The 22,500-nt window shown below is 46.8% G+C and overlaps 1 pseudogene; it reads left to right on the top strand.

Annotated features, from left to right (window-relative positions):
• Window positions 1-22,500, top strand: part of LOC115127724 (rho GTPase-activating protein 42-like) — a 249,534-nt pseudogene that overhangs the window by 193,598 nt on the left and 33,436 nt on the right.

Here is a 22,500-nt window from a genome sequence, read left to right on the forward strand (position 1 = left end):
TACACACACACAGAGATATGCATGGACCTAGTGAATTAGCTCAGGTACACACACACACAGATATGCATGGACCTAGTGAATTAGCTCAGGTACACACACACAGAGATATGCATGGACCTAGTGAATTACCTCAGGTACACACACACAGAGATATGCATGGACCTAGTGAATTACCTCAGGTACACACACACAGAGATATGCATGGACCTAGTGAATTAGCTGAGGTCATGTTGCCCTACCAGTTGCTCCCTGCTCCTCCCTGGCTAGGAATCATCATGACATTGCTTAATGCCTTCCTGAAACCCTCCCATCCTTGGTCAACCAGTGTGTGTGTGTGCGTGGTGCGTGCGTGTGTGTGTGTGTGTGTGTGCACGCACTTGCATACTCCCTATCAAAGATTGTAAAAGCATGTTGTTGGTGTAAGCGTTATCTGGAGGGAGTTTTCACCATTGTTAACGCTGGGAAAAGAGTGAATAGTTGAGACGTCTCCCTCTTCATGTTCCCTTTTCATCCACCAGGTGTCTCTCTGAGCCTCTGCTGACCTTTAAGCTCCACAAAGACTTCATCATGGCCGTCAGTAAGTAATACAATGGGGATTATCAGCACACAGCTGCCCTGCAAAACCACTAACCAAACCCTGACCCTTACCCTAACCCTAACCCTAACTCTAACCCTGCACAGCTGCCCTGCAAATCCACTAACCAAACCCTGACCCTAACCCTTACCTTAACCCTGACCCTAACCCTTTCCTTAACCCTAACCCTTACCTTAACCCTAACCCTTACCTTAACCCTGATGCTAACCCTTACCTTAACCCTGACCCTAACCCTTACCTTAACCCTAACCCTTACCTTAACCCCGACCCTAACCCTTACCTTAACCCTAACCCTTACCTTAACCCTGATGCTAACCCTTACCTTAACCCTGACCCTAACCCTTACCTTAACCCTAACCCTTTTCGTAACCCTGACCCTAACCCTTACCTTAACCCTGACTCTAACCCTTACCTTTCCTTAACCCTGACCCTAACCCTTACCTTAGCCCCAACACTAACCCTTACCTTAGCCCTAACCCTTTACTTAGTCCTAACTCTTACCTTAGCCCCAAACCCTTACCTTAGCCCTAACCCTTTCCTTAGCCCTAACCCTTACCTTAGCCCTAACCCTTACCTTAGCCCTAACCCTTTCCTTAGCCCTAACCCTTACCTTAGCCCTAACCCTTACCTTGCCCTAACCCTTACCTTAGCCATAACCCTAACCCTTACCTTGCCCTAACCCTTACCTTAGCCCTAACCCTTACCTTAGCCCTAACCCTTACCTTAGTCCTAACCCTTACCTTAGCCCTAACCCTTACCTTAGCCCTAACCCTTTCCTTAGCCCTAACCCTTTCCTTAGCCCTAACCCTTACCTTAGTCCTAACCCTTACCTAAGCCCTAACCCTAAAACTTACCTTAGCCCCTAACCCTTACCTTAGCCCTAACCCTTTCCTTAGCCCTAACCCTTACCTTATCCCTAACCCTTACCTTATCCCTAACCCTTACCTTAGCCCTAACCCTTACCTTAGCCCTAACCCTTACCTTAGTCCTAACCCATACCTTAGCCCTAACCCTTACCTTAGCCCTAACCCTTACCTTAGCCCTAACCCTTACCTTAGCCCTAACCCTTACCTTAGTCCTAACCCTTAGCCCTAACCCTTACCTTAACCCTAACCCTTACCTTAGCCCTAACCCTTACCTTATCCCTAACCCTTACCTTAGCCCCTAACCCTTACCTTAGCCCTAACCCTTACCTTAGTCCTAACCCTTTCCTTAACCCTAACCCTTATCTTAGTCCTAACCCTTTCCTTAGCCCTAACCCTTACCTTACCTTGACTAGGAACGCTAACTGGGAACACTGACTGGGAACGCTGACTGGGAACGCTAACTGGGAACGCTGACTGGGAACGCTAACTGGGAACACTGACTGGGAACGCTGACTGGGAATGCTGACTGGGAACGCTAACTGGGAACACTGACTGGGAACGCTGACTGGGAACGCTAACTGGGAACACTGACTAGGAACGCTAACTGGGAACACTGACTGGGAACGCTGAATGGGAACGCTGACTAGGAACGCTGACTAGGAACGCTGACTAGGAACACTGACTAGGAACGCTGACTAGAAACGCTGACTAGGAACGCTAACTAGGAACGCTGACTAGGTACACTGACTTGGAACACGAACTAGGAACACTGACTGGGATCACTGACTAAGAACGTTGACTAGGAATGCTGACTAGGAACGCTGACTAGGAACACTAACTGGGAAAGCTGACTAGGAAGGCTGACTAGGAACACTGACTAGGAACGCTGACTAGGAACACTAACTAGGAACACTAACTGGGAATGCTGACTAGGAACGCTGACCAGGAACGCTATCTAGGAACGCTGACTAGGACCACTGACCAGGACCGCTGACCAGGACCGCTGACCAAGATCACTGACTAGGAACACTGACTAGAAATGCTGACTAGGAACACCGCCTGGGAACGCTGACTAGGAACACTGCCTGGGAACGCTGACTAGGAACACTGCCTGGGAACGCTGACTAGGAACACTGCCTGGGAACGCTGACTAGGAACACTGACTGGGAACACTGACTAGGAACGCTGACTAGGAACACTGCCTGGGAACGCTGACTAGGAACACTGCCTGGGAACGCTGACTAGGAACACTGCCTGGGAACGCTGACTAGGAACACTGCCTGGGAACGCTGACTAGGAACACTGACTGGGAACACTGACTAGGAACGCTGACTAGGAACACTGACTGGGAACGCTGACTAGGAACGCTGACTAGGAACACTGACTGGGAATGCTGACTAGGAACGCTGACTAGGAACGCTGACTAGGAACGCTGACCAGGAACGCTGACTAGGAACGCTGACTAGGAACACTGCCTGGGAACGCTGACTAGGAACGCTGACTAGGAACGCTGACTAGGAACGCTGACTAGGAACGCTAACTAGGAACGCTGATCAGGAACGCTAACTAGGAACGCTGACTAGGAACGCTGACTAGGAACGCTAACTAGGAACGCTGATCAGGAACGCTGACTGTTGTGTAACTGTCGCTCTCTTCTTGTCCCACGACTCCATTTGTCTGTCAGCTGTGCTTTTTTCTATTTTTTTGTTTGTTTTTGTTTTGTACTAAATTGCAACAAACAACAAAAAAAATGTGTCAATCAATTTAGAAATAGTCTACAATTGAATTTAAGAATTGAAGATATTTTGACGACAGATTGTTTTGCATGTTACATGGAGAACATGGACATGTATGTGTTACATGGAGAACATGGACATGTATGTTGTTACATGGAGAACATGGACATGTATGTTGTTACATGGAGAACATGGACATGTATGTTGTTACATGGAGAACATGGACATGTATGTTGTTACATGGAGAACATGGACATGTATGTTGTTACATGGAAAACATGGACATGTATGTTGTTACATGGAGAACATGGACATGTATGTTGTTACATGGAGAACATGGACATGTATGTTGTTACATGGAGAACATGGACATGTATGTTGTTACATGGAGAACATGGACATGTATGTTGTTACATGGAAAACATGGACATGTATGTTGTTACATGGAGAACATGGACATGTATGTTGTTACATGGAAAACATGGACATGTATGTTGTTACATGGAGAACATGGACATGTATGTTGTTACATGGAGAACATGGACATGTATGTTGTTACATGGAGAACATGGACATGTATGTTGTTACATGGAGAACATGGACATGTATGTTGTTACATGGAGAACATGGACATGTATGTTGTTACATGGAGAACATGGACATGTATGTTGTTACATGGAGAACATGGACATGTATGTTGTTACATGGAAAACATGGACATGTGATCAGAAACAAGCAGCCATGAAGCTGACAGTGTGTTTATCATGACTCTGTCTCCCACACCTCCCCATCCTCCCCCCTCCTCCCCCCACCTCCCCCTTCTCCCCCTTCTCCCCAATCCCCCTCCTCCCCAATCTCCCCCTCCTCCCCAATCTCCCCTCATCTCCCCAATCTCCCCCTCCTCCCCCATCTCCTCCCCCATCTCCCCCACCTCCCCCATCTGCCCCCTCCTCCCCATCTCCCCCTCCTCCCCAATCTCCTCCCTTCTTCCCCTTCTCCGCCCCTCCCCCTCACCCCCCTCCTCCCCCGTCCCCAATCTCCACCCTCTCCCCCTCCTCCCCCATCACCCCCTCTTCCCCAATCTCCCCCATCCTCCCCCTTCTCCCCCATCTCCCCTCCTCCCCAATCTCCACCCTCTCCCCCGTCCTCCCCCTTCTTCCCCTCCTCCCCGTCCTCCCTCCACCCCCCTCCCCAGAGTGTGAAGACCAGAACTACAGGGTCAGGGCCGTCCATGCCTTGGTCCACAAGCTGCCTGAACGGAACAGGGAGATGATGGAGCTACTGATCAAACACCTCGTCACGTAGGTCTCTCCTAACTGACCAGTCTATAATCACATAGGGAGATGTTACCTTTAAACACCTCGTCACGTAGGTCTCTCCTAACTGACCAGTCTATAATCACATAGGGAGATGTTACCTTTAAACACCTCGTCACGTAGGTCTCTCCTAACTGACCAGTCTATAATCACATAGGGAGATGTTACCTTTAAACACCTCATCGCAGGTCTCTAACTGTCACGTAGGTCTCTCCTAACTGACCAGTCTATAATCACATAGGGAGATGTTACCTTTAAACACCTCGTCACGTAGGTCTCTCCTAACTGACCAGTCTATAATCACATAGGGAGATGTTACCTTTAAACACCTCGTCACGTAGGTCTCTCCTAACTGACCAGTCTATAATCACATAGGGAGATGTTACCTTTAAACACCTCGTCACGTAGGTCTCTCCTAACTGACCAGTCTATAATCACATAGGGAGATGTTACCTTTAAACACCTCGTCACGTAGGTCTCTCCTAACTGACCAGTCTATAATCACATAGGGAGATGTTACCTTTAAACACCTCGTCACGTAGGTCTCTCCTAACTGACCAGTCTAAAATCACATAGGGAGATGTTACCTTTAAACACCTCGTCACGTAGGTCTCTCCTAACTGACCAGTCTATAATCACATAGGGAGATGTTACCTTTAAACACCTGGTCACGTAGGTCTCTCCTAACTGACCAGTCTATAATCACATAGGGAGATGTTACCTTTAAACACCTCGTCACGTAGGTCTCTCCTAACTGACCAGTCTATAATCACATAGGGAGATGTTACCTTTAAACACCTGGTCACGTAGGTCTCTCCTAACTGACCAGTCTATAATCACATAGGGAGATGTTACCTTTAAACACCTGGTCACGTAGGTCTCTCCTAACTGACCAGTCTATAATCACATAGGGAGATGTTACCTTTAAACACCTCGTCACGTAGGTCTCTCCTAACTGACCAGTCTAAAATCACATCGTAAATCTATTGTTGTGTAGGGAGATGTCACACTTCTGTCTCCCAATCTGAAGGTCCTGCTACCTTTAAGATGAATGCACTCTAACTAAGTCTCTCTCTGGATAAGAGAATCTGCTAAGTGACTCAAATGAAAACATTGTGTTCGATGTTTGTTCACGCGGGGGGGGGGGCATCTATAATGTAGTGTGATATTGAAACCTTATGCCATCCTGTCTGATCTGTCTGTCTCCTGCCCCCACAGAGTGTCCACCCACAGCCAGTTCAACCTGATGACGGTGTCCAACCTGGGAGTGATCTTCGGGCCCACGTTGATGAGGTCACAGGAGGAGACGGTGGCCGCCATGATGAACATTAAATTCCAGAACATCGTGGTGGAGATTCTCATCGAGAACTTTGACAAGGCAAGAGAGTTTCTGGTTTCTTTGAAATCAGACTGAAATATTGAGCCTGTAAAAATATTTAGTTTGCTGGTAGCGCTCCTGGTCCTGGGTATACGTATGTGTCATGTCTTGGGCCTATAGTAGGAGTTTTTAGGTATTTAGGTATGTGTCATGTCTTGGGCCTATAATAGGAGTTTTTAGGTATTTAGGTATGTGTCATGTCTTGGGCCTATAATAGGAGTTTTTAGGTATTTAGGTATGTGTCATGACTTGGGCCTATAGTAGGAGGTTTTAGGTATTTAGGTATGTGTCATGTCTTGGGCCTATAGTAGGAGGTTTTAGGTATTTAGGTATGTGTCATGTCTTGGGCCTATAGTAGGAGGTTTTAGGTATTTAGGTATGTGTCATGTCTTGGGCCTATAGTAGGAGGTTTTAGGTATTTAGGTATATGTCATGTCTTGGGCCTATAGTAGTTTTTTTTTGGTATTTAGGTATATGTCATGTCTTGGGCCTATAGTAGTTTTTTTTGGTATTTAGGTATATGTCTGACCATGTGACCTAAGCAGGAAACTCCCAGGACCTAGCTAGTTATATACCACTGTAATGCTCAGTTAATAAAACTATTTCTCTCTCTCCCCTCTCCAGATCTTCCACCAGCCTCCAGACCCCAACGTACCTCTGCCCCAGCCCCAATCCCGACCAAGCTCACGTAGGAGCAGGGCCATCTGCCTGTCCACAGGCCCTAGGAAGCCTCGCAGCATCTACACCCCAACACTGTGCCTTGCAGACGCTGACAGTGAGTCCTACACCTATCCCTAGCACTGCAGGCAATTGTTGCATATCGAATGATACCATATTCCCTGTAGGCCTGTAAACCTATAGCATTCACATCTGCATCAGATCTGCACCTTCCAATCAGAGACTGATTTAGACCTGGGACACAAGGTGAGTGGAATTCATGATGTGGTAGAACAAAACGCTAGCAGCGGTGCGGATCACATAGGGTCATATTTGAATACCCCTGGAGTAGGGGGTCATGTCACTCTGCTAGCTAATCTGGCCTGCTGCAGCATTCATTACATATTCCCCTGGAATAGGGGGTCATATCACTCTGCTAGCTAATCTGGCCTGCTGCAGCATTCATTACATATTCCCCTGGAATAGGGGGTCATATCACTCTGCTAGCTAATCTGGCCTGCTGCAGCATTCATTACATATTCCCCTGGACTAGGGGGTCATATCACTCTGCTATCTAATCTGGCCTGCTGCAGCATTCATTACATATTCCCCTGCAATAGGGGGTCATGTCACTCTGCTAGCTAATCTGGCCTGCTGCAGCATTCATTACATATTCCCCTGGAATAGGTTGTCATGTCACTCTGCTACTTAATCTGGCCTGCTGCAGCATTCATTACATATTCCCCTGGACTAGGGGGTCATGTCACTCTGCTATCTAATCTGGCCTGCTGCAGCATTCATTACATATTACCCTGGAATAGGTTGTCATGTCACTCTGCTAGCTAATCTGGCCTGCTGCAGCATTCATTACATATTCCCCTGGAATAGGGGGTCATATCACTCTGCTAGTTAATCTGGCCTGCTGCAGCATTCATTACACATTCCCCTGGACTAGGGGGTCATATCACTCTGCTAGCTAATCTGGCCTGCTGCAGCATTCATTACATATTCCCCTGGAATAGGTTGTCATGTCACTCTGCTACTTAATCTGGCCTGCTGCAGCATTCATTACATATTCCCCTGGACTAGGGGGTCATATCACTCTGCTAGCTAATCTGGCCTGCTGCAGCATTCATGACATATTCCCCTGGACTAGGGGGTCATATCACTCTGCTAGCTAATCTGGCCTGCCTCAGCATTCATGACATATTCCCATTGAGATGTTCATTAATATATTATCTCTTCATCTACCAGGGCACCATCAGAGAATACAAGACATTCCAGGATGTAGCCAGTAACTCTATTCTCTAAGCTACTGTAGTGGTGGTGCTACTACATTTAGCCACAGTAGTAATAATACTGGCTGCATCCCAAATGGCCCATAGGTCCCTGGTCAAAAGTAGTGCACTATATAGGGAACAGGGTGCCATAGGTTCCTGGTCAAAAGTAGTGCACTATATAGGGAACAGTATGCCATAGGTTCCTGGTCAAAAGTAGTGCACTATATAGGGAACAGGGTGCCATAGGTTCCTGGTCAAAAGTAGTGCACTATATAGGGAACAGTATGCCATAGGTTCCTGGTCAAAAGTAGTGTACTATATAGGGAACAGTGTGCCATAGGTTCCTGGTCAAAAGTAGTGCACTATATAGGGAACAGTGTGCCGTAGGTTCCTGGTCAAAAGTAGTGCACTATATAGGGAACAGTATGCCATAGGTTCCTGGTCAAAAGTAGTGCACTATATAGGGAACAGTGTGCCGTAGGTTCCTGGTCAAAAGTAGTGCACTATATAGGGAACAGTATGCCATAGGTTCCTGGTCAAAAGTAGTGCACTATATAGGGAACAGTGTGCCGTAGGTTCCTGGTCAAAAGTAGTGCACTATATAGGGAACAGTGTGCTATAGGTTCCTGGTCAAAAGTAGTGCACTATATAGGGAACAGTGTGCCGTAGGTTCCTGGTCAAAAGTAGTGCACTATATAGGGAACAGTGTGCCATAGGTTCCTGGTCAAAAGTAGTGTACTATATAGGGAACAGGGTGCCATAGGTTCCTGGTCAAAAGTAGTGCACTATATAGGGAACAGTGTGCCATAGGTTCCTGGTCAAAAGTAGTGCACTATATAGGGAACAGGGTGCCATAGGTTCCTGGTCAAAAGTAGTGCACTATTTAGGGAACAGTGTGCCATAGGTTCCTGGTCAAAAGTAGTGCACTATATAGGGAACAGGGTGCCATAGGTACTACGTATTGAATAAGATGGCATTTGAGATGCAGTCACTGTGTTTTGTCTCAGTAGTCGGTCATTCATCAGGTTTTGGTGATGCTGTGTGTTCCTGGTCCTTGTAACAGGTGACCCATTCATCAGGTTTTGGTGATGCTGTGTGTTCCTGGTCCTTGTAACAGGTGACCCATTCAGCAGGTTTTGGTGGTGCTGTGTGTTCCTGGTCCTTGTAACAGGTGACCCATTCAGCAGGTTTTGGTGATGCTGTGTGTTCCTGGTCCTTGTACAGGTGACACATTCAGCAGGTTTTAGTGATGCTGTGTGTTCCTGCTCTCTGGTCCTTGTACAGGTGACACATTCAGCAGGTTTTAATGGTGCTGTGTGTTCCTGCTCTCTGGTCCTTGTACAGGTGACACATTCAGCAGCAGTCCAGGCAGCACCCCCTTGGGAAGCATGGAGTCCCTCTCCTCCCACTCCTCTGAGCAGAACAGCTCCTCCAAGACAACTGGCACTTCCTCCCACCACCAGCCCAAAGACAAGGTTTCCCATCCCCCTGGCTTGTGGCTGGGGATGGGGCAGGGGACGAGCCAGTGGCTCGGGATGGGTCAGGGTACCAGCCTGAAGCAGGGGATGGGTCAGGGGACCAGCCTGGGGCAGGAGATGGGTCAGGGGACCAGCCTAGGGCAGGAGATGGGACAGGGCCCAACCCTGGGTCTCCGTCGCTCCCCCTCACAGCTCTCTTCCAACGGGCCAGGGAAGGGAAGCGTCCCATCCTGCCTCAGCAGCCCAGAGTCTAGCTCCAGGGAAGACGTGGAGACAGGGAGGACAGACGGGGAGTCGGAGGGAGATGCTCTGAGTCTGTCCTCAACCAGCACCACAGCTACACCCAGGGGGTCCATCGGCCCGAAGAAAGCCCCCCACTCCCAGACGGATCTCCGGCCGGAGCCCGTGACCCAACTGACCCAGCTGAACCGCTCAGCCGCTCCCTCTCTGAGGTCACTGTATATATCTGAAGGTAAGAGTCCAACATATCTCTGCAAATCAAATCTCTGTGGGGCCATACTTGCGAAACATTAGAAAAGTTTCAGTTTTAGTTTAAGTTTAAGAATCAGCTAATTAAAATCGTTGGCCAAGTTGCACATGATCAAAGACTACATGTTAGCTGTTCTGATTAAATACTGTAACCTGAGTCCTTGTAACCTGATTCCTTGTAACCTGACTCCTTGTAACCTGATTCCTTGTAACCTGGCTCCTTGTAACCTGACTCCTTGTAACCTGATTCCTTGTAACCTGGCTCCTTGTAACCTGGCTCCTTGTAACCTGACTCCTTGTAACCTGGCTCCTTGTAACCTGGCTCCTTGTAACCTGGCTCTTTGTAACCTGATTCCTTGTAACCTGATTCATTGTAACCTGATTCCTTGTAACCTGGCTCCTTGTAACCTGGCTCCTTGTAACCTGGCTCCTTGTAACCTGATTCCTTGTAACCTGATTCCTTGTAACCTGGCTCCTTGTAACCTGGCTCTTTGTAACCTGATTCCTTGTAACCTGGCTCCTTGTAACCTGGCTCCTTGTAACCTGATTCCTTGTAACCTGATTCCTTGTAACCTGGCTCCTTGTAACCTGGCTCCTTGTAACCTGATTCCTTGTAACCTGATTCCTTGTAACCTGGCTCCTTGTAACCTGATTCCTTGTAACCTGATTCCTTGTAACCTGACTCCTTGTAACCTGGCTCCTTGTAATCTGGCTCCTTTTAACCTGACTCCTTGTAACCTGATTCCTTGTAACCTGGCTCCTTGTAACCTGGCTCCTTGTAATCTGGCTCCCTGAAACCTGGCTCCTTGTAACCTGACTCCTTGTAACCTGGCTCCTTGTAACCTGGCTCCTTGTAACCTGACTCCTTGTAACCTGACTCCTTGTAACCTGGCTCCCTGAAACCTGACTCCTTGTAACCTGACTCCTTGTAACCTGGCTCCTTGTAACCTGGCTCCTTGTAACCTGACTCCTTGTAACCTGGCTCCTTGTAACCTGGCTCCTTGTAACCTGACTCCTGAAACCTGACCTTGTAACCTGACTTGTAACCTGACTCCCTGAAACCTGACTCCTTGTAACCCTGACTCCTTGTAACCTGACTCCTTGTAACCTGGCTCCTTGTAACCTGACTCCTTGTAACCTGGCTCCCTGAAACCTGACTCCTTGTAACCTGGCTCCTTGTAACCTGACTCCTGAAACCTGACTCCTTGTAACTTGGCTCCCTGAAACCTGACTCCTTGTAACCTGACTCCTTGTAACCTGACTCCTTGTAACCTGACTCCTTGTAACCTGGCTCCTTGTAACCTGACTCCCTGAAACCTGACTCCTTGTAACTTGGCTCCCTGAAACCTGACTCCTTGTAACATGACTCCTTGTAACCTGATTCCTTGTAACCTGACTCCTTGTAACCTGGCTCCTTGTAACCTGGCTCCTTGTAACCTGACTCCTTGTAACCTGGCTCCCTGAAACCTGACTCATTGTAACTTGGCTCCCTGAAACCTGACTCCTTGTAACCTGACTCCTTGTAACCTGACTCCTTGTAACCTGACTCCTTGTAACCTGGCTCCTTATAACCTGGCTCCTTGTAACCTGACTCCCTGAAACCTGACTCCTTGTAACCTGACTCCCTGAAACCTGACTCCTTGTAACTTGGCTCCCTGAAACCTGACTCCTTGTAACCTGGCTCAATGTAACCTGATTCCTTGTAACCTGACTCCTTGTAACCTGACTCCTTGTAACCTGACTCCTTGTAACCTGACTCCCTGAAACCTGACTCCTTGTAACTTGGCTCCCTGAAACCTGACTCCTTGTAACATGACTCCTTGTAACCTGATTCCTTGTAACCTGACTCCTTGTAACCTGGCTCCCTGAAACCTGACTCATTGTAACTTGGCTCCCTGAAACCTGACTCCTTGGAACCTGACTCCTTGTAACCTGACTCCTTGTAACCTGACTCCTTGTAACCTGACTCCCTGAAACCTGACTCCTTGTAACTTGGCTCCCTGAAACCTGACTCCTTGTAACCTGACTCCTTGTAACCTGACTCCTTGTAACCTGACTCCTTGTAACCTGGCTCCTTGTAACCTGACTCCCTGAAACCTGACTCCTTGTAACTTGGCTCCCTGAAACCTGACTCCTTGTAACCAGACTTCTTGTAACCTGACTCCTTGTAACCTGACTCCTTGTAACCTGGCTCCTTGTAACCTGACTCCCTGTAACCTGACTCCTTGAAACCTGACTCCTTGTAACCTGACTCCTTGTAACCTGACTCCTTGTAACCTGATTCCTTGTAACCTGACTCCTTGTAACCTGACTCCTTGTAACCTGACTCCTTGTAACCTGACTCCTTGTAACCTGACTCCCTGAAACCTGACTCCTTGTAACTTGGCTCCCTGAAACCTGACTCCTTGTAACATGACTCCTTGTAACCTGATTCCTTGTAACCTGACTCCTTGTAACCTGACTCCTTGTAACCTGGCTCCCTGAAACCTGACTCATTGTAACTTGGCTCCCTGAAACCTGACTCCTTGTAACCTGACTCCTTGTAACCTGACTCCTTGTAACCTGACTCCTTGTAACCTGGCTCCTTGTAACCTGGCTCCTTGTAACCTGACTCCCTGAAACCTGACTCCTTGTAACTTGGCTCCCTGAAACCTGACTCCTTGTAACATGACTCCTTGTAACCTGATTCCTTGTAACCTGACTCCTTGTAACCTGACTCCTTGTAACCTGGCTCCCTGAAACCTGACTCATTGTAACTTGGCTCCCTGAAACCTGACTCCTTGTAACCAGACTTCTTGTAACCTGACTCCTTGTAACCTGACTCCTTGTAACCTGGCTCCTTGTAACCTGACTCCTTGTAACCTGACTCCCTGTAACCTGACTCCTTGTAACCTGACTCCTTGTAACCTGACTCCTTGTAACCTGACTCCTTGTAACCTGACTCCTTGTAACCTGACTCCTTGTAACCTGACTCCTTGTAACCTGACTCCCTGAAACCTGACTCCTTGTAACTTGGCTCCCTGAAACCTGACTCCTTGTAACCTGACTCCTTGTAACCTGACTCCTTGTAACCTGGCTCCTTGTAACCTGGCTCCTTGTAACCTGACTCCCTGAAACCTGACTCCTTGTAACTTGGCTCCCTGAAACCTGACTCCTTGTAACTTGGCTCCTTGTAACCTGACTCCCTGAAACCTGACTCCTTGTAACTTGGCTCCCTGAAACCTAACTCCTTGTAACCTGACTCCTTGTAACCTGACTCCTTGTAACCTGGCTCCTTGTAACCTGACTCCCTGAAACCTGACTCCTTGTAACTTGGCTCCCTGAAACCTGACTCCTTGTAACATGACTCCTTGTAACCTGATTCCTTGTAACCTGACTCCTTGTAACCTGGCTCCTTGTAACCTGGCTCCTTGTAACCTGACTCCTTGTAACCTGGCTCCCTGAAACCTGACTCATTGTAACTTGGCTCCCTGAAACCTGACTCCTTGTAACCTGACTCCTTGTAACCTGACTCCCTGAAACCTAACTCCTTGTAACCTGACTCCTTGTAACCTGACTCCTTGTAACCTGGCTCCTTGTAACCTGACTCCCTGAAACCTGACTCCCTGAAACCTGACTCCCTGTAACCTGGCTCCTTGTAACCTGACTCCTTGTAACCTGACTCCCTGAAACCTGACTCCTTGTAACTTGGCTCCCTGAAACCTGACTCCTTGTAACCTGACTCCTTGAAACCTGACTCCTTGTAACCTGACTCCCTGAAACCTGACTCCTTGTAACCTGACTCCTTGTAACCTGACTCCTTGTAACCTGACTCCTTGTAACCTGACTCCCTGAAACCTGACTCCTTGTAACTTGGCTCCCTGAAACCTGACTCCTTGTAACCTGACTCCTTGTAACCTGACTCCCTGAAACCTGACTCCTTGTAACTTGGCTCCCTGAAACCTGACTCCTTGTAACCTGGCTCCTTGTAACCTGACTCCCTGAAACCTGACTCCCTGAAACCTGACTCCCTGTAACCTGGCTCCTTGTAACCTGACTCCTTGTAACCTGACTCCTTGTAACCTGACTCCCTGTAACCTGACTCCTTGTAACCTGACTCCTCCATACTAACCGTGATTATATCTGGTTAAACCTGTATCAGGCATTTAAAATCGGAAACGTAGTTGGACGTGATCCAACACTTATTCATGGAAGTGTCCTTAAAACAAAGCCACGATCTGCTATTCCAAGTTACTAAAACGTGCAAGAAATGTTAATGCAATGAATCCCACCGTTGCTCTGGTGTTATTTAAGACATCTTTTTAAACATTGTGTGTTTGAGCTACAGAATTTTGGGTTGTTTCAATGGATTTGTCTCTCTAACGGAGCGGTGTTTGTGAGACAAGAACAGATCCTGAAGGGCCTCGGGTCTTTTTTCTTTACAAAAACGCCTGTATAGCCAGAATGGTTTGAGCTACACACCATTAAAAGCGATCTATGAAAAGCTGAGACTCTCACAAACACGCACATGTTTTGCTCTACACAAGCTACACAACAGTCGTTACTAGGAAAGACGTTCTTCTACTTAGATCATAGGAAATCCCAGGACAAAGTGTCGATAATACTGTAATAAGCTCAAATAGCTGCTTTCACAAGTTCCGAACTCCCCACAGTTGTCACTGACTAGTTGGATATTCATTTCCCACTGAGCAAACCATTTCTGTACTTATCGTGTTTTTGCTTTGTCAGACTTTATTTTTGTTGTTGTTGACGTTTGTCAATAAAACTGATGAATGCAACTGTTCATGTCAAATAGTTTTGTGTTCTACTTGTACAACACTTCATTATGAGGTTAAATATAAGGGCTGGATATGGAGATAAATGAAAGTCAGATCAATTAAAAGCCAAGTTTTGCTAGGGTCTCGGGACGGGTCTCGGGACTGGCTCAAAGTTAGCCAGCCTGCCATTTGCGGCAAGTTCGAATCCCAGGTGTGATATCGTTTTTTCGTTATTATAATATAATATATAATTATATTTATTGTGATAGTGTGTTGGAAAGTCAAGTGTAGCCAAAACCTTGTAAATTACAGATATATTTAATGAGAAGCTTCTTGGTCTTACAGACCGACACATAGGCTACTACTACACAGAGGTGTAGAGCCGCTGGTGCCGGAGTGACACTCTGCCACTTCTCACAATGGTGCTCCTTATCAGGTATGAGGGTAAGACCCAGATGCAGACCACGTCGAATAAACAATAGTTTAATATAACAACAGGGGCAGACGATAGACAAGTCAAGGTAGGCAGGGGTCAGTAAACCAGAGGTGGGGCAACGGTACCGGACGGCAGGTAGGCTCAGGGTCAGGGTCAGGGGCAGACGATAGACAAGTCAAGGCAGGCAGGGGTCAGTAAACAAGAGGTGGTGCAACGGTACCGGACGGCAGGTAGGCTCAGGGTCAGGGTCAGGGGCAGACGATAGACAAGTCAAGGCAGGCAGGGGTCAGTAAACCAGAGGTGGGGCAACGGTACCGGACGGCAGGTAGGCTCAGGGTCAGGGTCAGGTAGAAACAGGCGACAAAGGGCTGTGAAACATGGGTTTGACACTGGACACATGAAAGGTACGGGGCAACAGAAGATGAACAGCAGAGGGGCTAATCATCTTGGAGATGGGGAACGGGCCAATAAAGTTTATTGGATTCCACCGGGAGGGGCAGATCCCGGTTGGATAGCCATACCTTCTACCCGAGACGATATCGGTGAGCCGGGGTCCGATGGCGATCCGCTTGTTGTCGATACCTGGAGGTGGTCTTGAGGAGGGCCGACCGGACAAACATCTGGGCAGAAGGTATGCCGACCTCTTCTCTTCCTGATCAGGGAAGAGCGGGGGCTGATACCCCTGGGAACACTCAGGTAATAGGCCCGTGGCAGAGCAGGGAAGAGTTGGGGCTGATACCCCTGGGAACACTCAGGTAATAGGCCCGTGGCAGAGCAGGGAAGAGTGGGGGCTGATACCCCTGGGAACACTCAAACGGCAATAGGCCCAAGGCCTATTTGCTTACCGCCCAAATAGGTCCACAGACGATGCAATCTCAACCACACTGCACACTGCCCTAACCCATCTGGACCAGAGGAATACCTATGTGAGAATGCTATGTTATCAAGATTGCGTCTGTTTTTAATAAGTTTCAATCGAAGGTGCAAAGTTAAAGAAATCAACATTTATTGAAAAATGGAATCACTTTCAACATTCAAAACATATTATTACACAACGAAATACTCAAAGTGACGGCTGATATTGTACTCTTTGAAAACCGCAACAGCTTCTTGGCATATCAGACATACAGCCGTTGATCGGACTTCAGTGAAGAAGTATTTTGTTGTCCACTCCTTATTAAACACTCGGCATTCGCTGTCCACTTTCCTTCTCTTTGGTCCGCTCATTTTCACAGAAGGGCTTAATGGTGACGTGAAACGAAGTGAAAATTAAAGTGAAATAAAGAGAAATACGCGCCACTCCAACAACGGTCAATGTGTTTTGAGTGCGCCATCTATTGGGGAAACGTGGGCATTGCAGGGAAAGGGGAAAAAAGGAGGTTTTTACTATAATTTGGACAAGTTCGGCGGGCCGGATTAAAAAGCCTAACGGGCCGTATGTGGCCCGCGGGCCGTAGTTTGCCCATGTCTGGTCTAGGGTGTCAGGTAGGGTGGAGGTGATATGGTCCTTGACTAGTCTCTCAAAGCACTTCATGATGACGGAAGTGAGTGCTACGGGGCGGTAGTCGTTTAGCTCAGTTACCTTAGCTTTCTTGGGAACAGGAACAATGGTGGCCCTCTTGAAGCATGTGGGAACAACAGACTGGGATAGGGATTGATTGAATATGTCCGTAAACACACCAGCCAGCTGGTCTGCGCATGCTCTGAAGGCGCGGCTGGGGATGCCGTCTGGGCCTGCAGCCTTGCGAGGGTTAACACGTTTAAATGTTTTACTCACGTTGGCTGCAGTGAACGAGAGTCCGCATGTTTTAGTTGGGGGCCGTGTCAGTGGCACTGTATTGTCCTCAAAGCGGGCAAAAAAGTTATTTAGTCTGCCTGGGAGCAAGACATCCTGGTCCGTGACATACCTCGTGTCTGAGCCGTTGAATTGAGATTGTACTTTGTCTCTATACTGACGCTTAGCTTGTTTGATTGCCTTGCTGAGGGAATAGTTACACTGTTTCTATTCGGTCATGTTTCCGGTCACCTAGCCCTGATTAAAAGCAGTGGTTCGGGCTTTCAGTTTCACGCGAATGCTGCCATCAATCCACGGTTTCTGGTTTGGGAATGTTTTAATCGTTGCTATGGGAACGACATCTTCAATGCACTTTCTAATGAACTCGCTCACCGAATCAGCGTATTCGTCAATGTTGTTGTCTGACGCAATACGAAACATATCCCAGATGGGAGGTAATCAGTTCACATATGGTGTCCAGAGCACAGCTGGGGCAGACGGTGGTCTATATCAGGCGGCAACGGTGAGAGACTTGTTTTTAGGGAGGTGTATTTTTAAAAGTAGAAGTTCAAATTGTTTGGGTACAGACCTGGATAGTAGGACAGAACTCTGCAGGCTATCTTTGCAGTAGATTGCAACACCCCCCCCCCCCCTTTGGCCATTCTATCTTGTCTGAAAATGTTGTAGTTAGGGATGAATATTTCAGAATTTTTGGTGGTCTTCGTAAGCCAGGATTCAGACACAGCTAGGACATCCGAGTTGGCAGAGTGTGCTAAAGCAATGAATAAAACAAACTTAGGGAGGAGGCTTCTAATGTTAACATACATGAAACCAAGGCTATTACGGTTACAGAAGTCATCAAAAGAGAGCGCCTGGGGAATAGGAGTGGAGCTAGGCACTGCAGGGCCTGGATTCACCTCTACATCACCAGAGGAAAAGAGGAGGAGTAGGATAAGGGTATGGCTAAAAGCAATGAGAATTGGTCGACTAGGACGTCTGGAACAGAGAGTAAAAGGAGGTTTCTGGGGGCGATAAAATAGCTTCAAGGTATAATGTACAGACAAAGGTATGGTAGGATGTGAATACAGTGGAGGTAAACCTGGGTATTGAGTGAAGATGAGAGAGCTATCGTCTCTAGAAACATCATTGAAACCAGGTGATGTCATCGCATGTGTGGGTGGTGGAACTGAAAGGTTGGATAAGGTATAATGAGCAGGGCTAGAGGCTCTACAGTGAAATAAGCCAATAAACACTAACGGACAAGGCATATTGACAAAGGAGAGGCATGCTTAGTCGAGTGATCATAAGGGTCCAGTGAGTAGTGAGGTTGGTTGGGGTCACGGCGATTCAGACAGCTAGCCGGGCCATCGGTAGCAAACCTTGGGAGGAGATGGTGTTGCTCAGCTGGCCAGGGTCTGCTGGGTCAGTCATGGCCAGTTCATACTATCAGGAAGGTAAGACCCAGACCACGTTGAATAAACAGTAGTTGAATATCCCAACAGGGGCAGGCTATAGACAGGTCAAGGCAGGCAGGGGTCATTAAACCAGAGGTGGGGCAACAGTACCGGATGGTAGGCAGGGCCAGGGTAAGGAGGAGGTCAGTACACCAGAGGTGGGGCAACAGTACCGGATGGTAGGCAGGGCCAGGGTAAGGAGGAGGTCAGTACACCAGAGGTGGGGCAACAGTACCGGATGGTAGGCAGGGCCAGGGTAAGGAGGAGGTCAGTACACCAGAGGTGGGCAAAGGTACAGGTCGGCAGGCGGGCTTAGGGTCGAAACCAGGGTGGCGAGAAAAGAGAGACTGGAAAAAGCAGGAGCGAAGACACAAAACGCTGGTTAACTTGAACAAACAAGACGAACTGGCAACAGACAAACAGAGAACACAGGTATAAATACACTGGGGATAATGGGGAAGATGGTCGACACCTGGAGGGCGTGGAGACAATCACAAAGACAGATGAAACAGATCAGGGTGTGACACTCGTTTAATGAAGTTTGGATCAAAGCTGAATCAATGTCTCGCAAGATCAATTTGGACTTATAAATAAAAAAATATATACCCATTGATTCTTGAACAATATAACTTGGAAATGCCTTGTGAGCTTAGTTCAACCCCATCAGACCCCAATGTTTATAAACAAAGTAAAGGTAAACAAACACTGTATAGCCTCAAAACATGGTTATCATTATGATATCATGGATGGTCAATCCTTGCATCCATAGCTCAGTCTATGAATTTGAGAGTGATTACATTTCTTCAGCCCCATGCCGCAGCTGATAACCGAACCAGAGTGATTACATTTCTCCAGCCCCATGCCGCAGCTGATAACCGAACCAGGGGTGGTGAGGTCGCTTTGTTATTGTCTCTACTGCTGATTGCGTCTTTAATGATTTGTATTCTACGTAGAGGCCCAACATGCCTAATAACAGCATAGTATAACGTTACTGTTAGACCAAAAACCACTTTGTCACATATGTCTTTTTTGAATAGAGCATCGAGGACAGTCAGTGAACTGATTTTTCCTTAACAAAAAAGCTTGAGGCGATGGGGCTCGAACCCATGGGGCGATGGGGCTCGAACCCATGGCTCAAATGCGCTGTCATTTTTCGGTCAAGCGCTTTAGTGTTTGCAACTAAGAAAGTCAAGGTGGTTACGGTACATAACAGCTAGCTGACACCAATACATAAGGCTCTTCAACTTTATTTGAAGTGTAGTAGTAGTGTAGTAGACAGGGTTTATAGTAGTGTAGTAGACAGGGTTTATAGTAGTGTAGTAGACAGGGTTTATAGTAGTGTAGTAGACAGGACCTATAGTAGTGTAGTAGACAGGGCCTATAGTAGTGTAGTAGACAGGACCTATAGTAGTGTAGTAGACAGGGCCTATAGTAGTGTAGTAGACAGGGCCTATAGTGGTGTAGTAGACAGGGCCTATAGTAGTGTAGTAGACAGGGCCTATAGTAGTGTAGTAGACAGGGCCTATAGTAGTGTAGTAGACAGGGCCTATAGTAGTGTAGTAGACAGGGCCTATAGTAGTGTAGTAGACAGGGCCTATAGTAGTGTAGTAGACCTTGACCTTGTAGACTAAAATGAAATGTTGTATAGACCTCCTATATTTTCTCTGTAAAAGCACATGGATTTATGTGAATTGTGAAATGCATAACAAAAACAATGGGTTTTTGTCATATATGTGAAATGTAACATTAGTAAGTAGCCTAAGTCAAGGATGCGATGGTCATGCAATATTGGCTTGTGGCAGACCAAGTAAAGAGGAACACAGGTAAAACCTTTAATCTGGAGGTTTAAATATATAATTTTATATATATATATATATATATATAAAATATATTCCTCTGGTGATCTATTTTAACAAATGTCATTGGTTTGTGGATAAAAAAAAGTTTAAGATCTTTGATTGCAGAATTTGTGACAAGAAATAATCAGTGCCACCCTGGTTTAGGTTAGCATAGGGCTAAATGTGCCAGGTTATGTCATGGGACCAGCTAACATGTAGCCTTTGATCATGTGCAACTATACGTCAACGACTTTAGAAGTAGGACATATCTCTGTGGAAGTTATATATTCCTCCATTGAGATACAGAGGTCTTCTTTCACAGTTCTGTTTTCCATTATTCCTTCAAGTGTTTTGCCTGCAGTAATATCGTCAAATCTTCAAGCCTCACATGCTATTACCATTAGCAATAGTACTATTTTAAAAAACGTCTTTATAGCATTCCATTCTCTTCACGTTCCTTTGACTCGTGAGGATTCATGCTTGCAGTCACTAAGATTCGTTTTTCTGTCCTGTTAAAAAAAACTTTAAAAAATGAAATTCCTAAGCAAAGGAAAACTATTCATATTCTCTTCACAACAGAGACAGAGGTCCTGCGTTATTACTGTACTCCTCCACAGATAAAGATGACCATCGTGTTCCCATTGAATACTCATCGTGATCAATATGATAAACCTTTCTTTGACAGTCTAGTGCTTGGTTGTGTCCCAAATTGCACCCTATTAGGGCAGTTAAAAACCTTGGACCTATAGTAGTGTAGTAGACAGGACCTATAGTGGTGTAGTAGACAGGACCTATAGTAGTGTAGTAGACAGGACCTATAGTGGTGTAGTAGACAGGACCTATAGTGGTGTAGTAGACAGGGCATATAGTAGTGTAGTAGACAGGACCTATAGTAGTGTAGTAGACAGGACCTATAGTGGTGTAGTAGACAGGACCTATAGTAGTGTAGTAGACAGGGCATATAGTAGTGTAGTAGACAGGACCTATAGTAGTGTAGTAGACAGGGCCTATAGTAGTGTAGTAGACAGGACCTATAGTGGTGTAGTAGACAGGGCCTATAGTAGTGTAGTAGACAGGGCATATAGTAGTGTAGTAGACAGGACCTATAGTATTGTAGTAGACAGGGCATATAGTAGTGTAGTAGACAGGGCCTATAGTAGTGTAGTAGACAGGGCTTATAGTAGTGTAGTAGACAGGGCCTATAGTAGTGTAGTAGACAGGGCCTATAGTAGTGTAGTAGACAGGGCCTATAGTGTAGTGTAGTAGACAGGGCCTATAGTGGTGTAGTAGACAGGGCATATAGTAGTGTAGTAGACAGGACCTATAGTAGTGTAGTAGACAGGGCCTATAGTAGTGTAGTAGACAGGACCTATAGTGGTGTAGTAGACAGGGCCTATAGTAGTGTAGTAGACAGGGCCTATAGTAGTGTAGTAGACAGGGCCTATAGTGGTGTAGTAGACAGGACCTATAGTAGTGTAGTAGACAGGACCTATAGTAGTGTAGTAGACAGGACCTATAGTAGTGTAGTAGACAGGGCCTATAGTAGTGTAGTAGACAGGGCCTATAGTAGTGTAGTAGACAGGGTTTATAATAGTGTAGTAGACAGGGCCTATAGTAGTGTAGTAGACAGGGCCTATAGTAGTGTAGTAGACGGCCTATAGTAGTGTAGTAGACAGGGCCTATAGTAGTGTAGTAGACAGGGCCTATAGTAGTGTAGTAGACAGGGCCTATAGTAGTGTAGTAGACAGGGCCTATAGTGGTGTAGTAGACAGGGCCTATAGTGGTGTAGTAGACAGGGCCTATAGTAGTGTAGTAGACAGGGCCTATAGTAGTGTAGTAGACAGGGCCTATAGTAGTGTAGTAGACAGGGCCTATAGTAGTGTAGTAGACAGGACCTATAGTAGTGTAGTAGACAGGGCCTATAGTAGTGTAGTAGACAGGGTTTATAATAGTGTAGTAGACAGGGTTTATAATAGTGTAGTAGACAGGGCCTATAGTAGTGTAGTAGACAGGGCCTATAGTAGTGTAGTAGACGGCCTATAGTAGTGTAGTAGACAGGGCCTATAGTAGTGTAGTAGACAGGGCCTATAGTAGTGTAGTAGACAGGGTTTATAGTAGTGTAGTAGACAGGGCCTATAGTAGTGTAGTAGACAGGACATATAGTAGTGTAGTAGACAGGGCCTATAGTAGTGTAGTAGACAGGACCTATAGTAGTGTAGTAGACAGGGCCTATAGTAGTGTAGTAGACAGGGCCTATAGTGGTGTAGTAGACAGGGTTTATAATAGTGTAGTAGACAGGGTTTATAATAGTGTAGTAGACAGGACCTATAGTAGTGTAGTAGACAGGACCTATAGTAGTGTAGTAGACAGGACCTATAGTAGTGTAGTAGACAGGGCCTATAGTAGTGTAGTAGACAGGGCCTATAGTGGTGTAGTAGACAGGACC

Source organism: Oncorhynchus nerka, linkage group LG11, assembly GCF_034236695.1.
Source record: "Oncorhynchus nerka isolate Pitt River linkage group LG11, Oner_Uvic_2.0, whole genome shotgun sequence".
Classification (NCBI taxonomy): Eukaryota; Metazoa; Chordata; class Actinopteri; order Salmoniformes; family Salmonidae; genus Oncorhynchus; species Oncorhynchus nerka.